Genomic DNA, 23,928 nt, shown 5'->3' with positions numbered 1-23,928 from the left:
TGCTCCTGGGCCCTGCCGACCCCACCTTCTTCATCTCACTGTGGCCCACCTGTCTAGGTCCCCCCCCCGGCTTCGAAGGATAACATCAAAAGCCTAGGGGTATGGCTGGACAGGAGTCTCTCACTTAACACCCAGGTCACAAAGCTCTCAGCCATCTGCTTTGGACTGCTTAGGACACTGAAGAAAGTTCTTCCTTTGCTCCCAATGGAGGCAAAGCAGATAGCCATACAAGGCCTGATACAGTCACGATTGGACTCCAACAACGTGCTGTATCTGGGTGCACCAGAGTACACCTTAAAGAGATTACAGCTGGTACAAAACTGTGCTGCCCGTACTCTGCTGCAGATTCCTCGCAGACGGTCAGTCAAAGCGGCACTGACCAACCTTCATTGGCTTCCAGTGCGTAAGAGAGTAATTTTTAAAGCAATGTGTATTGCTCACCAGGCTTTCTGGGATTCGGGACCCCTAATCACTCGTAGTCTAGTAAGCCAGTATCACCCAGGCAGAGACCTGCGCTCTAGCCAGGCTTTCATGGCAATAGTCCCCAGAGTTAAAAGGACTAGATCGGGTGGAAGGACGTTTGCCTTCAACGCTGCCAAGATCTGGAACTCCCTCCCGTCTCATCTGAGATCCAATCCTGACCTCGTCTCCTTCCGTAAACAACTAAAAACACACTTGTTCAATTCCGTCTAATCTAACTCAGTTCTCCCTCCGTTTCTGGTACACAACTTTTCTCATCCTTTCATTTGGTTCCTTTTTTAGCGCTTGGTCGCCTCAGGGCAGCAATCGCGATGTTATAAATATATTTTCATTCATTCATTCAAATAATGTATTTTAAACATTCAGCAAAGACAGGTGGATTGATATTCTTCCAGGCCTTACATATTTCCCTTCTTGCTAAGACCATTAGATAGAAAACAAATTTGGTCTCCAGGTCATTACGCTGGTACTCTGGAATCAACCCAGACAAAACCGTGTCAACAGTGATTGAAAATTGTATGTCCAACACTTCTGTTATGAATCCTTCTATTTGCGACCAAAAATTTATGAGCCTAGGGCATTCTACAAACATGTGTAGGTCATCCGCAGCGGGGGCTTTACATCTTGGACAGAGGTATTCTGAATTCGTGATCTTGGCAAGTTTTGTTGGTGAAAAGTATACTCTGTATAGAGTGAGGAAAGTGATTCCTTTTTAGGGGTGTGGACTTCACTATTGCATGTAACATCATAAATGAATCCTTCCACAGGTTTTCTAAATTATTACAATCCAAAACCGCTACCCCACCCCATAGTTTATGGAGTTCTTGTTGCGTGATTCCCTCTGTCTCCAACATAGTCTCGTACCAATAGGATACCTCTCTTTTCCACCTCCCCTTTCTATTTACCAAATCCACCTTACCTACTAAATCATCTGGGGCCCACGATGTTGTGGCCCACGAGCTAGACAGCTGGTAGTACTTAAAACAGGTTAAGGTTCCACCCGTCAGATTAGAAATGGTATCCCAATCTAAAAGCTGTGAGTTATTTTGGAGATCTTGCCATTCTGAAATGCCCGCCATTCTAAGAGGAATTGATAATTGGTCTTTCAGGCATTCAGGTGTCCCTGGGGAATCCCATATTGGAGCCTGAGGCTTATATTACGGGATTCCTAGCTTTCTCCTGAAAAATACCCAATTCTTCAGGGCTGTATCCAATATCTTCAACCTCACTTTTTTATAAAATCTAGGATCCCCAAATTTAAACAGGAAATATTCATGACCTTGGGGAAAACCTTGCAATAGCGCCTGAAATAACCTACCCATTGAGGACGTGTCTACTTTATATGCCATTAACCTAAAGTTTTTAAAGTGGAATGAATGACAGCAGATTAATATATCCGGCAGCGCCAGCCCTCCCATCCTCAATTTCCTCCTTAGTTTTTTCCAGGATATGCAAGGGGATTTTGAATTCCATATACAGGAACCTATTTTCCCCTGAATGATCGCTATATCTTTGGGGCTAAAACTTAGTGGTATTGAATTAAACAAAAAGGTCACTTTAGGCAAGATAACCATTTTTATCAGGTTTACTCGGCCAAAAATATTTAAGGGAAGGCCAGACCAACGCTGTAAGAGCCCGCAGACCTCTTTATACACTTTACTGAGATTAGCTCTTGATATCTCTGAAATATCTTGTGTCAATAGAACTCAGAGAAATCTCATCTGTGGCTTAGCTATATATGATCCTGCTGCCTGATTCCACTGCATGATCTCCGTTTTATCCTTGTTTATTTTATATCCTGAAATTTCACCAAAGGCCTCAGCCTGATCGAGAAGTCGGGGAATTGCCACTTCAGGATTGGTAGTAAACATTAAAAGGTCATCTGCATATAATGCAATTTTTAAAACGAGTTCATGCAAAACAAAAGGCGTAATCAACATATCTGATCTTAACTAGGTGGCCAGTGGTTCAATTTATTAATTAAACAATAAAGGGGACAGGGGACACCCCTGCCTTGTAACTCGAGATATGTTCACCCAAACTGTGAGAGTGCCATTAACTAAAATTCAGGCTTTTGGGTTTAGATACAACATTTGGATTGAAGATATAACATTTTTAGGGAATCCAAACCCAGTCAATGCTTCCCAGAGGTATGGCCAACTAACTCGGTCAAATGCCTTAGCGGCATCTATTGCCACAATTGTTAAGGGGAGTTTCTTGTCAGTGGCATAATCTATTGCGGCAATAGCCTGAAAGGTTAATTCATTTAGCTGCCTCCCTGGCATGAACCCCCTCTGATCCTCGTGCACAACAGATTTAATTACCTTAGCTAATCTCGCTGCCAAGACCCCGGCAAAGATTTTATAATCCGTGTTAAGCAGCGAGATCGGCCGGTAGGACTTAATAGCCAGAGGATCTTTATTAGGTTTCAAGACCAACGTAACTGTGGCCTCCAACCAAGTTTGAGGAATAGGCTCTCCTGTCAAATATATTTTATTAAATAAAGTTGTAAGGACAGGCACTACGATATCTGAACCTATTTGATAAACTTCAATTGGAAGCCCATCAGGGCCTGCTGCCTTTCCCTTCGCCATTTTTCTCAACTGGTTATATACCTCTCCCTCCTTAATAGTAGAACTCAGAAAGGAACTATCTGCCACTGTTAGATGAGGTAGGTCAAGTTGTTCCAACCAATTCCCTACACTTTGGGGTAAAGGGTCGCTATTCCCTGTATATAGCTTTTGCATATAAGTTTTAGCCTTTTCAGATATCTGGTCGTTACTATACGATATGGTGCCTGTGCTATTGATTTTAACCCACTTATTTGGTTTCTGGCCCTATCCATCCTAGCCTTCCATGCTAAGAGACGTCCACATTTTTCTCCGTACGAGAAGTTCTGCAACTTACTCGCATCCCATCTATCCTTAATAATCTTGTCTAGACTAGCCTGATATTTAGCTTTTAATCCTTCCAGCTCTTTCTGAATAGAGACCAGGTTCTCCTGCTGATCTAACGATGCCGTCTGCAGCTGCTGTTCCTTTTGTTTTATTGAGGATACAAAGTCCTCCTCCGCGTTAGTGAAGTGGTGTGGCTCACTGGTTAGAGGTGGCAGACCCGGGAGCAGAAGTCGGCCCGGGACCAGGGTCCAATTCCCAACGCGGCAGGGTCGTGGACCAGGGTCAGCGGACTTGACAATTCTCGCCTCGGTGCCTACTCTAACCTGGGGTCCCACTCAGCAACTCTGGGCATTAGCTTGCCTAATCTCCACAACGGCCCCATCAACGCCGGGGATGCCTGGCTCCACCCTGGGGATTCCCAGGAGGAACCATCCCACGGGGGAAAGCCAGGATGGGTTCCCCAGCGGTATACAGCGCCGGGACGCCCCTTTGCTGGGGCAGCTGTGTGCTTTACAAGTATACGACATTTAACATTTAACTTTTCTCCTGGCCTTATTCCTACTGATCATGGCGGTGGTAAAGTAACCCCTTAAGTACGATTTAAAAGCTTCCCACACTATTTGGTCGGATGCAGTGGCACTATTAAATCTGAAATATTCAGCCATCTGCTTCAAGATACCATCTTTTAGATCTTCTTTGAGAACTAGAGATCTATCTAGAGTCCACCGTCTACTCCGCGTCTCTTGCTGGATCTTAATTACTAACTCAACTATTGAGTGGTCAGATAGAATAGCAGGGAAATAAGAAATGGTGTATTGTGGGGTGAACAACCCCAATTAAATTCTGCTGTTGATACAATCAGACAGAGGGTGCGTATCAACCTTCTCTCTAAGCGTGCTATTCCTAGTCACTATCTTTGCTGCTGAACATTTTAAAACTATGACATTTAAAACGTATGTGTGTGTGTGTGTATAGCTGATCCTGTCTCCTCACTACTCCTTTCTACTGTGAAAAAGGGGAGGGGGAGGTTGACAGAGCCTCACGGGAGCAACACCCAGGGGAGGATATGACAGGCTGGTACTCGCCTGAATCCCCACTTATCATCATCAGCATCTGTCAACCATGAAAGAAAAAGAGGATAAACAGTGTGCAATGAAACCAAAAAACCAATATGTGATACACGTGCTAAATGACCCTAGGTGGTATGACAGATCTCCGACTGTTGGAGTTCTGCAAAACCACAGTGTAAAAAGAGCTGAGCTAAACTGGCAACTACACCTTTATTCTGTGCTGTTTGCTCACTCTATTAAAAACCACGAACCGACATGTTTCATCATCAACATATACTTTACCGGTGATTTCTTCAGGGTTCAATTAGGGTCAGTGTAAATCTTGTACCTCTGGATTCTCTCTTTATTGTACCAGGTGGCCTCTTTATTCGAGCCTACCGGCCCCTGTGGAAGAATCTGGGACTGTAGGGCACCCCTACACCATTAGTGGGTCCCGTGTACCGCCTGTTGGTCGGTCTCGTTATTGTTCACAAGTCTGGCTTCCGCTCACCCTGCGTCTACCAGACGAGATTCAGGCGGGTACCAGCCTGTCATATCCTCCCCTGGGTGTTGCTCCCGTGAGGCTCTGTCAACCTCCCCCTCCCCTTTTTCACAGTAGAAAGGAGTAGTGAGGAGAAAGGATCAGCCGTGGGCCATACACACACACACATACGTTTTAAATGTCATAGTTTTAAAATGTTCAGCAGCAAAAGATAGTGACTAGGAATAGCACGCTTAGAGAGAAGGTTGATACGCACCCTCTGTCTGATTGTATCAACAGCAGAATTTAATTGGGGTTGTTCACCCCACAGTACACAAGGGAAGGCCACTTTTTGTAGGTAATGATATGAGTGGGGGGCGGCCTGTTTCCTTCGCTTCATTTTTCCCCGTGAGGCTCCTGTTATGATTGAATATAAGAAATGGTATCAATTGCGGGGAGAAGACCTTGGTCTACTAAAACAAAATCGATACATGAATGGTGTCTATGTCTATGGCTATAGAACGAATAATCCCTTTTTTCCCTATTTTTGATCCTCCAGACATCAATTAAATTAAAATCTTTCATAATATTTTTCAATTCTCTTTTCGATTTGTAAGGGGGGGAAAAACGGCTCTAGAGGTTTGATCTAAATTTCGATCAAATACTAAATTAAAATCACCTCCAAGAATGACAGGTATACTCATATCGGAAAGGCTAATTTTCAAATTTAGGAGGGCCTCTGAAGAGTCTTGATTAGGTCCATAATATGCTGCGCAGGCAAATCTCACATTATCCATAATCAGAGAGGCATTTAGCCATCTGCCTGAACAATCTGTTTCATACCTTTCTACTCGAATCCCACAATTAGCCCGAATAGTCACTGCCACCCCCTTAGTGCTTCCACTTTGTTTCGAAGAAAGCAAGTCTTGAATCCACTTTTGATTTTGAAAAGCTTCCTTACATTCTAATGATTCAAGATGGGTCTCTAACAACAAAATGTGCGCCCCCGATTTATTCAAGAACTCGCAAATTCTATTCAACTTCTTTCTCTCCCTCAGGCCATTCACGTTCCGAGTTATTATTTTTACTTTATTAGTGGTACTGCCCATTGGATTTAGATAGGTATTTCAAATGTGTCTCAGCACTAGGCGTAACATTTCTATTTGATAGAGTTTTCTCCAGTTTTTTGGGGTTATGAGGAATATTTTTTCCTATTATCAGCCCCTCTCCCCCCTCCCACTCCTTCCCCCTTGAGGAACCCCCCTCTTGAACTTTGGCGATCATACCGCCATTGTGAGACCCTGTCCCAAGCTCGGATTCTGCCTCCTTACGTGTATTTACTAAGTGGTGTGCCTACTACCCTTAAACGTGAATATTTTCATTACTTTCTCTTCCCTCCCTTTTTTTTCTCTCCCATTTAATGTGATATGTCATGTTCCTACTAAAGTTATCTACCCCTATCTACCCTTATGTGTTTAGCTACTCCTATATACTAATGAACCTTAAATCTAAGAGTCTAATCTACTATCTTCATTTCCGAATCCATTGATTTAGCTCAGGGGCTGTTACTATTGGATATATAAGAAATAATTTTTCTACTGCTGATTCTTTCATACTAATTAGGAAACCATCTACTTCTTGGGTGGAGGTGAAATTGTGTGTTTTATTCCTCCAAACTACTTTTAATGCTGCGGGAAATTTCATTATGACCTGTGCTCCTTGGCTTCTCAGGTCAGTCATACGAGACCCCAACTCCCACTGTCTTTGTGCAGTGACCCTCCCTACACCCGAATGGATTAAATATTTAGAGGAATCAATCTGGAGAGATGGATCCACTAGAGCTCTAGTCAATATTAGCTCTTTTACCGAATATGCCTGGAAATTGACCAGAATCATCCTTGGGGCACTTCTATCCGGATGTCGACGGAAAGGATCCCTATGTGCCAGTTGAATCTCACCCTCAAGGTTGAAATCTGCTCTGTCCTTCAGTACACCTTCTCTCAGCAATTTACATATTAGGGATTTCACATCTCCATTTTCCGCTCCTTCAGGGATTTTGTACAAATTTGAGATTATTCCTCCTGGCATGTATCTCCAGACGTTCCATATCAAGTTGTAGGGATTTATTCTGAGCTTTTAGTTCGGAAATGGTCTTGGAGTGCGCCTGGGAGACCCTAGAAAGGACAGCCACTTCCCCTTCCAAGACCTCCGTCCGGGAACAGATGTCATCCAATTTGCTCTCAAGATTGGTGCATTTTTCGGCTATCTCTCTCTGATTCCCCTCTGAAATTTCAAATTTGGGGAGTAGTTTTGCCAGTAGATCTTCATGTAGGGATCTAAGTAAACTCTCCATGTTACCAGTTTCATTTTCTTTGCTTTGTACCCCTATAGTTGATGCGATTATGGGAATATCTGGGGGCTGAGAGGTAGTCTCCGAAGGTAAATCTACAAGTGGCTGGAGCGGAGGCTGGGAGTCTCCCTCTATGCTGACCTCTGGACACTCTGGATCCAGAGCTAATAGCCCACCCCCATCTAAGTCAGTCTCCGGCTCAGACAGAAGCGGGGCATATTTATTTTGCAAAACAACAAGTGCTTTACTCTGAGGTGGAGGAACCTTCTGTAATCCTAATTGCAATTCTGCTGATTTTCCTCTCCCTCCTGCAGCTGATACGGCTCTTTCCATTATATTGAAATAGGTCTTTAATGAGGGAGCCGGTTTAGGTTTTAATGTAGTGGAGCTTCCCTTTGATTTTTTTGTCTCCCCTGTTTTACTTCGCTCCCTTCTCTCCCTCTTCTTCCGACGCGGGGTCAAAGGAACCCGTTGGTTAGTAATCTGATCTGCTGCGGAGCCTAACAAGTCTCTCTCTGGTTGTGAACGTAGAAGGTATCTATTCCTAACAACAGGGACAGCTGATTGAGCTGATTGAACTGATTGAGCTGATTGAGCTGGTACGATTGACTGAACTGCACCCCCTACTGTTCTCTCCCCTTTTCCAACCTCTACCCCACTTCTCCAAATTCCCCTCTGACCAGGAGATTCCACTTGTACATGAGGGGGGGGGGGGGTACCTTCAGTTGTAATGTCCATTCCCCTACTGCCTTCCGGCTCTGAACAATCTAACTCCCCCGTTGCCTTTACAACCACCTCCACATCAAAATTTGATTTTACGATACTGAAAACATCAGGGGCATGAGGCTGACATTTCCACTCCAGGCTAAATTTGGAACAATATTGGCTCACCGCTACAGTCGCATGCCTCGCATGCCACGGGTAGACCCGTGCTGCTGCTGTACGGATTTTATGCCAGGCTTTGGCACAATTTGCGCCCCACACGCTGCTCCACACGCTGTTCTCCGCCTCCGCCGTCCGAAGCCATGTCAGTTGCTACCTTGCTTTCCGCACTTGGGTTCGCCTCCCAGTCCGGGCCGCCCGCGGGCCCCAAGGTCTTAGCGCTCACCGCTTCCAAGCTCGAAAGAGAGAATGAATGAAAGGCACAAAGCCAATTAATACAAGGAAATGATCCAGCGTTACGGCCGAAGCCCCCCGTATTCTCACCGCATTAAAATACTAGTTGGAGTCATTTAATTCTGTTCTTCCGTGCCGAGGCACTCCTATACATCTCGGCATTCACTCGCTCGGGACAGAGCTCTTGCAGCCGGCGTCAGCCTGCTGCCATCTTCCTCCACGTCGGCAGACAGTTTGCTACTCCATAGGTTTATTCCTATTGTTGCGGTGTATATATGTAAATTAGGATGTGTGGAAAATGTGGAATGATTATTTTATGAGTGATTGAGTGGACGAATATTGATTTACTTGTCCCCCGAATCATTGTTGATGTAAATTGTTTTCCTTTGTGTCTTGATTATGTACTAAAAATTCCTTTGGTTATATGATAAATGAAAAATTTAAATAAAAGCTTTCAGATGTGTATGTAGTATACATTTTGGAACAAATCATTTGTTGAACGATTATCAGTACTGGCAATTGTTGTTGTTATGAGGTTAGGTGCGCCAGCGGCGCGCCAGCCGCGCCCCCGCTGAGCGCGGCAGCGTAGCGGCTTCCATATGAGGGGATGTGGGAGGGAGGAGCAGCTGGGAGGTGGGAGCAGGGCGGCGAATGGGATTGCAGGTGGGTGGGGTCGCAGGGACGCAGCGGTGGGAAAAACAGGCATGGGCCGCGGGAGAACTGGGCACAGGAAGGAAAAACAAGTTTAGGCAAGAAAACAAGTACAGGCACAGAGGAATAAAAATAAGTCTGGGCAAGAGAGCAAGTTAGGCACAGGGGAATAAAAACAAGTCTGGGCAAAAAAGCAAGTACAGGCACAGGGGAATAAAAACAAGTCTGGGCAAGAAAGCAAGTACAGGCACAGGGGAATAAAAACAAGTCTGGGCAAGAAAGCAAGTTAGGCACAGGGGAAAAATACAAGATCAGGCAAAAGACAACGCATGCAGAGCCGTGCAGCAGTGTGGGGAGCGACCTGCCTGTGAGCAGGGTCATAGGCCGCCCCGCAATGCCATGGATGGTATAGCCACCACATTTGTGATGGAGTATTCCTTACGCCAAACACTAAATAAGGCACTCTAATGGCATAATGGCCCTATCCATCACTTTCAGTGATTTAAAATGGACAGAAATTGCAGGTATAAAACAAGAAACAATGAAAACCTTGTGGCATTTACGAATAAAGGTAGTCTTATAAAAGATTCAAAGTGCAGTCACAAGTCACTACTTATAGCTGGAGTGATGATGGCCTAGAAGGCAGTGAGGTAGCTGCTTCTCCAGCACAGAGTTGGAAATCTTCAGTATATATTAGGAGTAGAGATAGGCCCAATGCCACTGTACTGTACATGATATCATGGACATTTTGAAGGAAAAACATATTACATAAAGCTGGATGTATGAACTTAAAACACTGGCTGATCATCTCAAAACTGACAGGAGAATATGTCAGAATCTCTGACAGTAGTGATAAGAGGTACATTGGTATGTTGATTTGACATAAAGAATGAGGTTATACCATATACAGACCCGCATACAGCATGAATGCTCAGGCAACCAACCAACTGCATGAACCAGATTTTCAAAGAGAGATTTAGGTAAAATTAGATAAGAATCACTCCTTACAATTGTAGCAGCCATGCTCTCCAATTCCTGATTGATTGTTTGAAGAAAATAGTAGCATATTTATTAATATTTCATGCAACGCTGCGCATCCAGGAAACGTGCTGCACTACACAACACAAAAGGAAAGGAAAAGAACAGAAATGTTCCATATTTACAAAGATATGGTGCATTTCTGCTCTCTTCGTGTACTGGCACACTTTGTGCTTCCTAGTGCCCTGCCAAAGCAGGCACCTTTGCCCCATGGTACAAGGGTGCCTGGTACAAGATCACCTGAATTACAGGCAGGATTGTGTTGTGCAGGAAGAGATACCTCTTCATATACCCCTCCTGCATATTCCTCTTCCTGTGTGTGTTGCAGAATGCAGATTACATGGAAATAGGAGGTACCGAGGAGAAATTAGGATATCTTTCATTTTTATTGCTCTGTCAGGTAGACTTGCAATTTTGACACAAATCCTGGTTTACAAATCGTTGCAAATTTGGGTTTGTGTCAAATACATGGGTGAATGCGGGGGAAAGCTCCCTCTACACGCATGTAATTTCTACTTGACGCAAAGAAATGCAAGGCAGTGCCATTTACTGAGTTGCATCATTTGTATTTACTAAACTACGCAGAGCCACACAAAGTGGCTTTGCATGGTTTAGTAAATGCCAAAAATGGTTTTGAGCCAGGGCTGCACGACAAAATGGTGGGCCATCATTTAAGCAGTACACCGCTTCATCCGGAACCAGTCTAATACTGCCTGCAACAGTATCCAGCCTCATGGTTCTCTACCAATAAAAGGCTTGTTGTATGACGCATGCATACATTTAAATGAACATTTGCCTAAATAGACACAAATTTCAGTATTAATTGTAGCCTTCACGAAGAAGATAATTCCGGTGCTTATATAGAAGTGACTGTTATATTATTGATAATACTGGAATACTTTTTGGCTGCTCCCTATTATTTAGACAGGAACACCTTTATTGTTGCATGGAGTTGTTTAGTGGTTGCACGTTGCATGTCTCAGGAATTCATGGCATTTCTTTCATTAGGTGTATGAGAGGCGGTGTGAATGGTACTGTACAGAATGTTCCAGTGTCTACCAGCGATGAAGCACCTCTGAAAGTATTGTTGGAATGTTCGGATTAGTTGTTTTTGTAAAGAGTTTTCAAATAGAAGAGTTGGAAGTAAACAACTGACGTGATAGGAGTCAGGAGTGGAACAGAAAAGGGGTTGTATTCCACAATTAACAGTATTATGCAGGTTACTTGATAGCAAGCAGTGAAATGGTAGCCACTGGAGTAACTCACCGTATGAAGTTACCCAGGACATATCTGAGACTAATCCTCAGAGAGGTGCCTGGTTCCTGAGGTTACACAATTAGTTTCACTGAACCAACTGTACTTCCTTAGAAGAACTGCTAATGAATGAGAGGTGGATCATTAGGCAAAATGACAGTATTCTACATATAAAGCAGCATTGAGGTAACAGAGCCATTGTCGTGAGTGCTTGAGAATATTAGACACAGCAAGGTGAATCTGGAAGATTGTGATTGATGCATGTGAGGAAATCCAAGCACGGAACACCACAGAGAAAACCTTTTAGTGAATACCCCATACAAAGATAAGGCCGGGAAAAAGAGTTGTTTAAAGTTGACTAGAGATTGTCACCTACATTTTGAATTTCCAAACCGGGGAAGCTTGACATATACTTAGTACAAGTTGTTAAACATGGAGAAGGCAACCATATTGCCTATACCAGTGTTACATGTCAATGAAATAACGGAGAGAGGTCAATAAAGTTCAAATAAGCTAAATATTGAGACTTTCCAATATTAGTTGCCTGATTAAGATTTAAATATACAGGATATTTTACACCTATAGACGTTGGTATGGGCTCTTCAATTTTTTAATGAACATGCAGTACACTGTGCATCACATTTTCAGTTGTGATGCCTTTGCCTGACATACTCAGAATGGCATGTCCCAAGCGAACAAGTGGGGGAAATAAAGTATATATATACATAGTGTACAGCAACAACAACTTTAAAGTTATGGTTAATTCAGTTTCCATTGAAATGCTTTTTTGTTTCCCAACAAGTTTGGTGCAGGTTGATGAATCTGCATGCAATGTTCCAAAAACAGAGTTCAACTGATTTGAGATGAGTATCGCAAGTTTGTGCAAGTGTATTAAGGGTATTTGGAAGAACTACAAAAAATGAATTCTTAATGTAAGTCCTAAAAGAATCTTCGCTTTCTAAAACATCTGAATAGAATTTGCCCAACCTGGCATTACAGTGGAACATTACTCAAGGAACAGGCTTAGTGGAAGGTGTGGAGGGAGGAAGTTAAGAAGCAAGATGGAGGCCACACGAGTCGGCTGTGTGAAACCCTCTCTCTCCTTTGATCCAGCCGGAATGCAATGTAAACATCCTTGCAACAGCCCATGGTCATGATTCCGGGGCTAGCTGCTACCTGCTGTGGCTTCGACCGTGGATTTGTGAGGTGAGAAAAATTGCCTCGGTGCACTTGCTTGCAGGGGAGGTGCTGCATATGGTGTAATGTCTCTGCAGTAAAAACACCAGTGTTTACGGCAGCAGAAGGTCGAGAAGGAACCTGCAGGTGCTGGCCTCCAGCCTGATGGCTCCAAGGGCAGTGAAAGTTGAGAAGGCACAGAAGAATTTCTGCCTATAATTGACGTATTCTACAAATACCCGTCCATGGGACCGATGTTTTCCAATGAAGGGGTAAAACCTGGGCCCTGGATTATTTCGACTGTGAACCAGGTGGAGTATATAGCTGGATATAAGGTGGAAGCTGATCATCCGAACAAGGGAGAAGGTTGCAAGACCAAGCGCTTTAGGGCATTTCAGAAGGGCGAGAACACGGTCTTTGTTAAAACCAGTTCAGATGCAGAGGTGGCTGAATGGCTTTTTTCATTGTCAGAGAAATTGAGCGGTCAGGTTATGACTCAGAAATCTCAGAATATCAATTTGTGGACAGCTTGTCTAATGAATCAAATGACTCTGTTCAGGTTACAGGTTCAGGTGATGGAAACACCTGATCGACAATGCGAAAGAGACCTGGGAATACAAAAGCTGGGAGTAGGGCTGGTATTGGGGGTGACCTGAAATGGGATTATGTGGCTATATAGCGTCACTTTTATCAAACAACAATGGTCCCCAGCATTGGACGCATTCAACACAAAATGAAATATAGACAGAGTCAATCTATATTTTAGAAAGACATATCCAGCCGGATAGGGGTCTTTCAGAGTTTTTACTCAAGATTCATGTATAAAATCACATGAGATACCTTCCAGCTGTCCGCCAGTGTGGACCACAAGCCTGTGTCCGATACCAACAGAACAGGTACAAAGGGTTGAAGTATACAGCAAAGCAGGGCTTTTAAGGCAGATCAAGTACTCTACCAACAATACAATTGTACAGAGTATCACAGTTAAGCACTACACATACTATAGTAATCACAGTTAGTTTTCGTGCTTATAAGGTCGACGGCGTTTCGGACCCTTAAAAGATCACAGGGTCCATCATCAGGACATTTACAATGAAAAGCCTTAACGTTTTTAGCCTCTAAAATGCCTAAAAGGGGGGAAAAAGGAAATATTCACATTAAGTACACATGAGCACTGTTTACAGAGGTATACACGTGAGCAATCCAACACTAGTAGGGTGTAGTGGTGTGCACAGGTGGGGGACGCACAATACCGCAGTGATTTCATCATACAACTCTTAGAAATCTGTTTAACCCAAAACTTCTTCATGTACGATTCCCAGTACTACCAACAGGTAAGGGGGACATCCATGGGGGCTATTTTTGCCCCCACCCTGGCAATACTGTACATGGATTGGTTGGAGACTAATACCATCTTGTCTCCCACTAACCCCTTTTACCCAGGACTAAACACGTGGAAAAGATATATAGACGATATCTTTCTAATCTGGGGTGGCACTATCTTTGAGCTCCAAGGTCTCTTACACTGGCTAAATCACAATTGTAATGGCCTTACTTTTACCATCACTCACAACTCAAATTGTATTTCTTTTCTTGATTTAAACATTCAACATCAAGAGGGCATTCTCTATACTTCCCTGTTCCGTAAACCAACGGAGAGAAATACTTTACTACGCTATGACAGCTGTCACCCTAGGGCTCTAAGGGACAGTTTGCCATACTCACAGTTCTTGCGGCTGAGGAGAAATTGCTATAAAAAGGAAGACTATTTTTCTGAGGCACAAACATTATCTGAGAAACTTAGGTTTAGAGGGTACCCAAGGCGCTTGATTAAGAACTCTATGAAAAGAGCATGGTACTGCCCTCGGGAAACCCTCCTTGAACCCAAACCCAAACAACCGGCTGATAAATTGGTGTGTGTTACTACCTTGTGAGAAGTTGGCCTGATGTGCAGTGCTCACTATTCTAGTGATCACTATATATCAGTCCAAACAACCCTTATTGATGATTGGTTGTAAGTCAACCTTATAGACCAGCTATCCTAGTAGCATGGATACGAGCAGTCTAAGGCTAAGACTCTAGAGGGCGTGTTAAGCCAGCTGTTTTACCATCACATTACCCCTTGAACACCCAGTGAAAGGACACCACACAAGTGTTATGAAAATAAACAATGTATTTATTAGAATCACAACAACCCTGTACTCTTTATGAGGACAGGGTGCTAAGCACACAACAAAACTCTTACGAAAATACTTTTAAGTTAGCACGTTACACAAATGCCCGAGGGGCACGAAAAACCATATACTTTCAAAGTGGAATGCGAATTACTAGCAGGTGAGTAACAGTTCTAATAGGCTTTGGAATCGCTAGGACTTAACTAGGGAATCGTTAGATTACTTCTAGGAGACCTAGGGGACTCGGGTGCAGAGTGTGCACTCTCACGCGGGATGCGGGACAAAGTCTATGGAGGCTAGTAAAGGCAAAGTTAGTGTTCACGGGCGAACCCGACCTGGTAGGAAGAAAACGACAGTGGATCCTGACCCTAGGATAGTGAGGCTATGCTGGGACACCGAAGTGCCGAAGTTACCTAGCCCAGGGGCTGCAGCTGCATAGGTCTGAAAAGACGTCGGGGATCTCGTTGCCGGACCAGGAGCCTGGAAGAAGGAAGTTGCTGGCAGGCGACCAGTGAAGGGAAAGTTCGTTGGATCCAAGCCTGGATCGAGGAAGAAGAAACCTGAAAGCAGAGGGGACCAAGTTCTTGAATCACTAGCCAGTGATTAAGTGGGCACCAGGATGGCACCGGGCGAAGTCACCGCAGTCAGGTGAGTGGGCGCTGCTGGGCTCTGCAGTCTCTCGGACCAGGAGGCGTTGTCGGCGACCAGGATGGAGGTGCGAGCTGTCCCACGAAGGATGAAGTCGTTGGCGTCGAAGTTACCCAGGATTGGGCAACAAGCCTTGGCTAATTCAAGCCCACGCGGTGGACTTAAAATGTCGTCTTGAGTGGACCAGGAGGGTCCAGGGTGCTCCTCTTCTGGGAGGGAGCAAGGGCCAGTCTGGAGCAACCAGACCAGCAGCAGAAATGTCGTCGGGCGTCGTCAGGGAGGCCACAAGCCAACGGGCTAGTAGCCAAACAACGCGGTGAGCAGCGGAAAGCAGAAGGGCCCCACGCAGATCGTGGAGATGCTGGGGGGCTGCTCTTCGGTGCTGGAGCTGCTCAGGGTGGGGGCTTCTCGGACCCCAAAGCACTCACCAGGAATTCACTCGGCGGGCTTGCTGGAAAGAAGTCGTGCAGTCTTGCAGATGGCCGGTCCCTTGAGGTCTCGTCGCACCCACGGTTCTCAGCTGGGCTGTAGAGGTGGGTAGAGGTCAGAGGTGCCAGGGAAGCCGGTTCTCGTCGAGCTGGGCAGTCGGATTCCGGAGGAAGGACTTACAGCAGACCGCAGTGTTCTTAGATGGTGCCTGCGGATGCAGGGTGACTACTCCTTAGTCACAAGGGAGAAATCTTAGGAAGAAGTCTTGAGTTCCTTTCGCAGAAAGTAGTTTCAGGATTCAAAGATGATCTGATTTGGAAGGGGGCCAGTCTCTACCTTTATCCTGTAAAAAGGGGCTGGCACGCGACTAAGTCCTGCCCTATGGGTGGGACTAGGAGGGGGGTGGTTACACCCACTTCCTTGGCGGGCTTTTCCCCAGCACAGGGTCTGGAGTGACCCTGGAACTGGTTCCAGCCAGCCTATGCACAGTGAGCACCGGGGTGCCACGTGCAGTCACCTTCCTCTAAAGCCCTGCCTACCTACAATACACAAAACCCTGTCTGGGACGGTGCTGGCACCGCCCCTGGCAGGAAACCCTTTGTCCTTGTCTCCTGCTCTGGGAGGACTCCCAGCAGCAGGAGGGCAGACTTGTGTCTCGGTGGCAGCATCCATTTTGTGGATGCTAAGGCTCTGTCTGACTTTTAACCGGGTTATAGGTTACAGGCATGTCGTGTCCCTCTAGAAGGGTGGAATGCTAACCCCGTCGCCAGAATTGGCGAGGGGTTAGTATTCCAATTCGTATGACACCTTACTCGACATGTTTTGATAAAGCGATACCAGAGTTGGCACATAACCGCGAGGATTATAATGCACTTAAGAGTATATGGTATGCGATATCATGGAAACGGCTAAGGGATAGATCCCGAAAGCCGCAGACAGGCTCAGCTCATGCCAGAGCACCCTCTCACACGATTCCAAGCACTCTGCCTTCAGGATTGTTAAGGCCTGCCATAGGAGTGACTGATAGGAGATCTGTGTGTCCATTTTAGGGTTAAATATAGGTATACTATATCTAAAGCAAAGGGTGATTACACCACCTTGCCCCAGCTGTCAAGCAGCCAGTTGTGTCAGATTTGGATGGCCAGCCAGGGGTGGCATAATACATGCTGCAGCCCCTGGTAGGCCCTGGGTACACCTATGCCCTGGGTACCTAAGGTACACTGTACAGGGACTGGTAAGGTGACTCAGTATCCAATTTAGATATGTACCTAAGGTACATGGAATCCATTTTACAGAGAGAGCAGTAGGCCTGGGGTCCTGAATAGCAGGGCCCCAGGTCAACTAAGTCAGAAAACCAGCAAAACACCAGGCAAAAAGTTGGGGGCAACCATAGTCAGGGGTCAACCTTCCTACATAACCCCCCCCCAAACGAAAGGAGATAAGGCTATCCTTGTCCAGGTAAGCCTATATTGCCTAAGTGGCCATTTAAGGAAGTACCAGCACTGGCATGGTTACCCCCTATGTCATGGTCCACTAAGCAATCCCTCACCCTAAGGGTGTCTGAGGGTCTCCACCATAGGGAATCTCTACCTGTGGTGTGTTTTGTCAAAGAAAAAGGCTGGTGCTGAAATGGAGTACTGAAGTGAGGCTCCACTAATTTTGGGCCCAGCTTCCTCCAATCATTTTCCACCATATAGGCCTTTCTTTCCAAGACTGAGTTGTTTTGGGCTCTCAGGGTCAACCTCTGGCTACCTACAGCTGGAGGTTGGGTCCCTCTGTTTGGCTTACTGGAGGGACAGTTCAGGTCTGGGGCCCTCAGGTCCCAAGTTTGGCTGTGCCCAACAGTGTCCATCTGTGGGAGGTCCCTAACTAATTTTAAGGGGGATCCCTCAGGAGTGTGTCTTATTTTCACTTGGCTAGGTCTACTAGCTTCAGTGCCCTTAATCTGCTGATTGGGAAATTCTTTTGGACAGGGGGCCCCTTGGGGTCCAACACTGGCCTCCCTGACCTCTACAGCCCTGGGCTGACTGAGGCAGGGTAGAGAGGGGCAGGTTACCTGCTCCAGACTGGGTCCCACCTTGGAAGGGTCCACTGACATCAGGGGTTCTGCCAGGCTAGGCCTGACTACCTCTGTGGCAGTTTCTTCACAAGGGGTCAGATCAGTTCCCTGAGGAGGCTGATCCTTTCCTAAAGTCTGGTGGGAGGGAGATTTCTCTTCCTCCTCAATACTCTCTGTCTGAGTGGAGTGATCCATAGTTTCAGGCTTCACAACACTGTCATCTGTCTGAGTTTGAGCTGTGGCCATCACAACTCTCCCAACCTTTTCAGGAGGGGGCTCAGTTTGGGTGTGGGCTGTTACCATGACAGCCTTGACAACCTGTTCTGGGAAGGAAGTTGTCTGAGATGGGGTTGTGACTGGCACAACCCTCCTGACCTGTTCAGGGAGGACATCTTGGACTGGGGCTGTGGCTACCACTGCCCCACTAACCTTACCATGGGTGTTCACCATTCTAGAATGGGTCTCTTGCTCTACTTCAGCCCAGGCTGAGAGCTCTAAATCATTCCCCAGTAGGCAATCTACAGGCAAGTTTGGTGACACTGCCACTCTCTTGTGGCCAGTGACACCTCCCCAGCTGAGATTGACCACTGCCATGGGATGATCTCTCTGGACTCCATCAATATTGGTTACCTGGTATGTGGCACCAGGTAAAAGTTGCCTTGAGGGGACTAGACTCTCAGTCACCATAGTGATGCTAGCCCCTGTATCTCTATAGGCCTCAACTTTTATACCATTGATGAGGGGCTCCTGTCTGTACTTGCCCAAAGTGTTGGGACAAGTTGTGAAGTTGGCAAACCCCATGCCAGTCTCACAGACAAGAGTATCTAAGTCAGGGGACCTGGTTAGGCCAGAGTCCCCAGGAACTCCCAAAGTAAATGCACCCAAATTCTTGGGGGCACTCCCACCACCTGGGGGATTACTACTAGTAGTAACAGGAGGTTTGGGAATGTTACTTGGGGGTATGTTTTCCTTATTGTTATTCTTTGGGCAACTGCTGTCAGTTTTTAAATGACCCACCTGTTTACAGGGATAACAATAAGGTTTCTTCTGGTTGTTGGAAGGATTCTGGGACCCACCCCCCTCAGAGGATTTTTGGGGCCCTGATGTGGTTTGATCTGTAGATTTACTCCCACCCTTCTCTTGAGGCTTGGTTGATTCCTTTTTCTGGTCACCACCTTGGTTCTTGGGCCTAATCCTGGTTCTGACCCATTTGTCTGCCCTCTTACCCAATTCTTGTGGAGAGGTCAGATCAGAGTCTACCAGGTGCTGGTGTAATAACTGGTTCTGACAATTATTTAAGACTTGCTCTCTCATAATTAGATTATACAATCCCTTGAAATCAGTAACCTTACTACCCAGTAGCCAGCCTTCCAGAGCCTTAGTGGCACAATCAACAAAGTCAGACCAGTCCTGAGACTGAGTTTTCTGGGTGTCTCTGAACAGCAACCTGTACTGCTCAGTGGTTAAACCAAACCCATCAACCAGTGTATTCTTCAGGACCTGGTAATTGTTAGCATCCTCCACCCTTGTAGTGAGGAGCTTATCTCTACCTTTACCATCAAAGGAGAGCCACAGTATAGCTGCCCACTGACTCTGGGGAATGTTCTGCACAGTGCAGGCCCTCTCCAGAGCAGCCATCCATTTCTGGATGTCATCCCCTTGCTTAAAGGGGGGCACTATTTTAGTCAGGTGTTTAGTATCTAAACCCTTCTCTCTATCTCTTGGGAGATTGCTGCCACCAGTGGGAGTTAACCCACACATCTTCTGCTCTCTAGCAAATGCAAGCTTTTCTTTGGCCAGGGCAATTTCTTCCCTTTCAATCCTCAGTCTAGCTTGTCTCATCCTTGCTTCATGCTCTCTTCTCTGAGGGGAAGTCAATCTCCTCTGGGGAGAGTTCCTTCTCCCCTGAGAAGAGGCATTAGAGTGCAGAGATCTAATGGAGTCCCTAGAAAGAGATCTATCTCTCCTAACTCCAAGGTTAGGCCTTATTAGGGTCAGTACTGGGGGTCCCCCAGATCCTTCCCCAAGTAGGTCTAAGTTGGTCCTAGTTAGCCTTCTGACTACCTCAAGACCCTTGTCTACCTCATCCCCAGAGAGTACCTCCTCATCCTCCTCCTCAACTGCTGAATCAGTGTTGGGGAGGTCTGGATCCCCAGAGGTTCCCTCTAAGGCTGGCATGCTCTCATGTAACTGAGAGAGCTTTCTGGCATCATACGTCTCTAAGAGACCTATCAGAAAGGGAAGGGTGGGGTTAGACCCCTGCTTCAGTTTCCTGGAGACACAGAGTTGCCTCATCTCCTGAAAATTGAGAGCTGCATATCTTGAAGTGACCTGTGGAGGGTCAACACTGACCAGGGGAGTCTCAGTAGAGTCCCCCTGAGTCGACATGCTTTTCTAGTGAGGTGTAAGTGGTGCACTTACCTACACTATATGTTTGCCTACTGATCCCTTGCTAGAGTTGTAGTTTAGGGTGTGCTAGGCCCTAGGAGCTACAACAGCTGGTTCAGTAGAACTCAGAGTATTCTAAGCTAAGTTATATGTACCTTTAGTACTTATGTGATCTTTCACAAGATATTCTTAGGGCATGTGTGGTAAAACAACAGCAAGCTCAAATCCCAACCGCTGCTCACCAATGTGAGAAGTTGGCCTGATGTGCAGTGCTCACTATTCTAGTGATCACTATATATCAGTCCAAACAACCCTTATTGATGATTGGTTGTAAGTCAACCTTATAGACCAGCTATCCTAGTAGCATGGATACGAGCAGTCTAAGGCTAAGACTCTAGAGGGCGTGTTAAGCCAGCTGTTTTACCATCACATTACCCCTTGAACACCCAGTGAAAGGACACCACACAAGTGTTATGAAAATAAACAATGTATTTATTAGAATCACAACAACCCTGTACTCTTTATGAGGACAGGGTGCTAAGCACACAACAAAACTCTTACGAAAATACTTTTAAGTTAGCACGTTACACAAATGCCCGAGGGGCACGAAAAACCATATACTTTCAAAGTGGAATGCGAATTACTAGCAGGTGAGTAACAGTTCTAATAGGCTTTGGAATCGCTAGGACTTAACTAGGGAATCGTTAGATTACTTCTAGGAGACCTAGGGGACTCGGGTGCAGAGTGTGCACTCTCACGCGGGATGCGGGACAAAGTCTATGGAGGCTAGTAAAGGCAAAGTTAGTGTTCACGGGCGAACCCGACCTGGTAGGAAGAAAACGACAGTGGATCCTGACCCTAGGATAGTGAGGCTATGCTGGGACACCGAAGTGCCGAAGTTACCTAGCCCAGGGGCTGCAGCTGCATAGGTCTGAAAAGACGTCGGGGATCTCGTTGCCGGACCAGGAGCCTGGAAGAAGGAAGTTGCTGGCAGGCGACCAGTGAAGGGAAAGTTCGTTGGATCCAAGCCTGGATCGAGGAAGAAGAAACCTGAAAGCAGAGGGGACCAAGTTCTTGAATCACTAGCCAGTGATTAAGTGGGCACCAGGATGGCACCGGGCGAAGTCACCGCAGTCAGGTGAGTGGGCGCTGCTGGGCTCTGCAGTCTCTCGGACCAGGAGGCATTGTCGGCGACCAGGATGGAGGTGCGAGCTGTCCCACGAAGGATGAAGTCGTTGGCGTCGAAGTTACCCAGGATTGGGCAACAAGCCTTGGCTAATTCAAGCCCACGCGGTGGACTTAAAATGTCGTCTTGAGTGGACCAGGAGGGTCCAGGGTGCTCCTCTTCTGGGAGGGAGCAAGGGCCAGTCTGGAGCAACCAGACCAGCAGCAGAAATGTCGTCGGGCGTCGTCAGGGAGGCCACAAGCCAACGGGCTAGTAGCCAAACAACGCGGTGAGCAGCGGAAAGCAGAAGGGCCCCACGCAGATCGTGGAGATGCTGGGGGGCTGCTCTTCGGTGCTGGAGCTGCTCAGGGTGGGGGCTTCTCGGACCCCAAAGCACTCACCAGGAATTCACTCGGCGGGCTTGCTGGAAAGAAGTCGTGCAGTCTTGCAGATGGCCGGTCCCTTGAGGTCTCGTCGCACCCACGGTTCTCAGCTGGGCTGTAGAGGTGGGTAGAGGTCAGAGGTGCCAGGGAAGCCGGTTCTCGTCGAGCTGGGCAGTCGGATTCCGGAGGAAGGACTTACAGCAGACCGCAGTGTTCTTAGATGGTGCCTGCGGATGCAGGGTGACTACTCCTTAGTCACAAGGGAGAAATCTTAGGAAGAAGTCTTGAGTTCCTTTCGCAGAAAGTAGTTTCAGGATTCAAAGATGATCTGATTTGGAAGGGGGCCAGTCTCTACCTTTATCCTGTAAAAAGGGGCTGGCACGCGACTAAGTCCTGCCCTATGGGTGGGACTAGGAGGGGGGTGGTTACACCCACTTCCTTGGCGGGCTTTTCCCCAGCACAGGGTCTGGAGTGACCCTGGAACTGGTTCCAGCCAGCCTATGCACAGTGAGCACCGGGGTGCCACGTGCAGTCACCTTCCTCTAAAGCCCTGCCTACCTACAATACACAAAACCCTGTCTGGGACGGTGCTGGCACCGCCCCTGGCAGGAAACCCTTTGTCCTTGTCTCCTGCTCTGGGAGGACTCCCAGCAGCAGGAGGGCAGACTTGTGTCTCGGTGGCAGCATCCATTTTGTGGATGCTAAGGCTCTGTCTGACTTTTAACCGGGTTATAGGTTACAGGCATGTCGTGTCCCTCTAGAAGGGTGGAATGCTAACCCCGTCGCCAGAATTGGCGAGGGGTTAGTATTCCAATTCGTATGACACCTTACTCGACATGTTTTGATAAAGCGATACCAGAGTTGGCACATAACCGCGAGGATTATAATGCACTTAAGAGTATATGGTATGCGATATCATGGAAACGGCTAAGGGATAGATCCCGAAAGCCGCAGACAGGCTCAGCTCATGCCAGAGCACCCTCTCACACGATTCCAAGCACTCTGCCTTCAGGATTGTTAAGGCCTGCCATAGGAGTGACTGGTAGGAGATCTGTGTGTCCATTTTAGGGTTAGATATAGGTATACTATATCTAAAGCAAAGGGTGATTACACCACCTTGCCCCAGCTGTCAAGCAGCCAGTTGTGTCAGATTTGGATGGCCAGCCAGGGGTGGCATAATACATGCTGCAGCCCCTGGTAGGCCCTGGGTACACCTATGCCCTGGGTACCTAAGGTACACTGTACAGGGACTGGTAAGGTGACTCAGTATCCAATTTAGATATGTACCTAAGGTACATGGAATCCATTTTACAGAGAGAGCAGTAGGCCTGGGGTCCTGAATAGCAGGGCCCCAGGTCAACTAAGTCAGAAAACCAGCAAAACACCAGGCAAAAAGTTGGGGGCAACCATAGTCAGGGGTCAACCTTCCTACATACCTACTCCCCAATTTCCAACCAGGTAAAAAAATGTGTCAAAAAGAACTGGCACATCCTGAATTCAGGGTTATTGAACTGGGATACTCCCCTCTTTGCCTTCAAGAAAAATAAAAATCTTAGAGACCAATTGGTCAGGGCTGCATTACCATCTGTTAGAAACACAACCCTTCACGATCATTGGCAATTACCCCCACTGCTTGGTCATTCTCGGTTTGGGTCCTGCGTTGTATGTGACTTTTCAGTGGATGGCAAGGAATTTCTGTATAAAAATGTGAGAAATGTACTAAAAACGTTTACTAACTGCAATAGCCAGAACATTGTGTATGCCATTCTCTGTCCATGCAACATGATATACGTGGGACAGACCAAACAGAAGGTTAAGCTGAGGATATCCCAACACCGCAGCCGTATTCGGTGTAAAACACCTAATGCCCCGTTGGTGGAACATTTCCTGGAGAAAGGACATTCGGAGAATGATATTCGTTGGACAGTAATTTCCCAAATCATCATACCACCTAGGGGTGGTGATCTCACCCGCCTCCTTAACAGAGAGGAACTGAAATGGATCTTAAAGACTGACAGTTGTAACTCTGGCCTTAACCTTCAAGATGAATGGACTGCCCTTATATAGAAAGTGGTGCTGGATGAAGCCATACGTATAATCTGTTATAAATATGAATCTTAACTGTATTGTTTATATGGTCACTTATCCCTCACGTCACCTCCTAGACTATTGTGTATAGTCCTTCATTTG

This window comes from Lissotriton helveticus, chromosome 9, assembly GCF_964261635.1.
Source record: "Lissotriton helveticus chromosome 9, aLisHel1.1, whole genome shotgun sequence".
Lineage (NCBI taxonomy): Eukaryota > Metazoa > Chordata > Amphibia > Caudata > Salamandridae > Lissotriton > Lissotriton helveticus.
This window is presented reverse-complemented; position numbering follows the sequence as displayed.